The sequence below is a fragment of the Equus caballus genome, chromosome 8 (assembly GCF_041296265.1).
Source record: "Equus caballus isolate H_3958 breed thoroughbred chromosome 8, TB-T2T, whole genome shotgun sequence".
In the NCBI taxonomy this organism is placed as follows: domain Eukaryota; kingdom Metazoa; phylum Chordata; class Mammalia; order Perissodactyla; family Equidae; genus Equus; species Equus caballus.
Genome location: NC_091691.1, coordinates 26579793 through 26581714, shown reverse-complemented (window position 1 = coordinate 26581714; position 1922 = coordinate 26579793). Strand labels below are relative to the sequence as shown.

At 55.3% G+C, this 1922-nt stretch overlaps 1 long non-coding RNA gene across 1 annotated transcript; it reads left to right on the top strand.

Annotated features, from left to right (window-relative positions):
- The first annotated feature begins 344 nt into the window (after positions 1 to 344).
- Positions 345 to 1540, top strand: LOC138915229 (uncharacterized). Its single transcript, XR_011420876.1, has 2 exons — positions 345 to 634; positions 1363 to 1540. It is a non-coding gene; the product is annotated as an uncharacterized lncRNA (long non-coding RNA).
- The last annotated feature ends 382 nt before the right edge of the window (positions 1541 to 1922 follow it).

Below are 1922 nucleotides of genomic sequence, written 5' to 3'. Positions count from 1 at the left end.
GTGGTTGATGGTCGGTCTCTTTACTACCGCAGCCCCAGTTCCTAGGACGATTGGATCAATGGAATAGGATGAACACATGAGCAAATGAATGAACGAATGATGGAGCCTGCGCCCCGGATGACAGTGCAGACAGGCCCAGCTCGCGGCCGCTGAGGATAAGCGGTCTGTGCCTCTGAGCGAGAGGAGACGCTGCGGGCGCCAGGGGGGGGGGGGGGGGTTCTGCAAGGCAGCACGAGTCCCCTCTTCCCGGCACTGGGGCTCCTCCACCCTTCAGCCTCCAGGCCAGGCTCTGCCCGTCCAGCGGCCACTGGCAGGCCTGTCGGCTCTCAGACTCCTCAGGGGTGGGGACCCACTAGGTGGCCTTGCCGGTCTGCCTGCCAGCCATCGCCGTCCCGCGGTGCTCGGCTCGGTTCGTTCCAGGGGATCCCGAGCCAGCAGCCAGGGCCAACCTTGAACTCAGCCGAGAGGAACGCCGGACTCCTCTCCAGCTGGAAGGCGTTGCCGGCGGGTTGACGAGCCCGCTCTGAGTAAACGCTCAGCGCTTTTGTTCAGGGGAAGGGAAAGTCAGCCCCTGCCCGGTTGGATCGGTGTCTCCTCCGCAGACGGCAGCCCAAGGCCTCTACAGCTTCCGCGGGTCAGTCGACAAGAAAAGATGCCACGGCTGCGAGAATGTAGCCAGGGACAGGCGTCCTCCGCCCAGAGTCCTGTAGCTGGTGTTACTTAATGTTCCCCAGGGCAAGAGGGTCGTCCTGCTTCCTGTGCAACATCGCTGATTTATCCCCGGCTGCGTGCCAGGTGCATGTGGACGTCCCATAGTGCACTAACTCTGACCCACTACCTTACAAAGCACATGGCACTATTGTCTCCAACTGGTAGTTGGCAAACCTGGGGCTCAGGGGGTTGGAGCAATTTTCCCGAGGTCACACAGCTGTCCAGGTGGAGTTGGGATACAAGCCCAGGTGTGATGGACTCAAAGCCTCTTGTCCCAAATCCTGTATCACGGGGTCTATAGAAGCCGGAGTGTATTGAATCCATTAGGAATACACCTGGCTGCAAGTAATAGAAACCTGGGCTAAGAGTGGCTTAAATCATAAGGCCATCCACTGTTTGTTTAGGAGGACCTCAGGAAGTAGGCAACGCCCAGGTGGGTTCAATAGTTCCTCAATATGGTCATCTAGGGTTGACATCTTTGCAGTTCCCTTGACCTTCTCCTCATGGTGGCAAGATGACTGCCACAGCTCCAGACATCACTTCCTCACCCAATAACATCCAAAGGCAGAAAGGAAGGGGAGAGGGGGCAAAAGGGAACAAGTCGCTCTTCCTGTGTCTTTCTTGTTTTATAGTGAGACCTCTCTTCCCCAGGTGCCATCAGTGGACTTCCCCTTACGTCTCACCAGCCAGAAATGGGTCGCAAGCCCTTCCCTAGGCACTCCCAGGCCCAGAGGGGCAGAATTTGGTTCCTGCCACATGGTAGACTGGGGACTTGAAATGAAAAACAGTTCACTCAAGGATAAAAATAAAGGATGTTACATTTTTAAAATTTGTGGGAAAATATACATAACATACAATTTACCATCTTAGCCATTCTTAAGTGTACCGTTCAGTGGCGTTATGTACATGCACACCATAGTGCCACCATCACCACCACTCCCTGCAGAGCTTTGCTGTCTCCCCCGAAACTCCGTCCCCACTAAACACTAAGCCCAGCCCCTCCCCTGCCCCCGGCCCCCACCGTCCTGCCCCCCGTCTCCAGGAACCCGACTGCTTCAGGCGCCTCATGTGAGTGGAGTCGTACGGTGTTTGTGCTTTTGTGACCAGCTTATTTCACGCAGCATAATGTCAGGTTTCATCCACGTTGTAGCAGGTGTCAGACTCTCCTTCCTTTTTTTTTTATACAATATGGAGAAAAAGACCCAATTTTG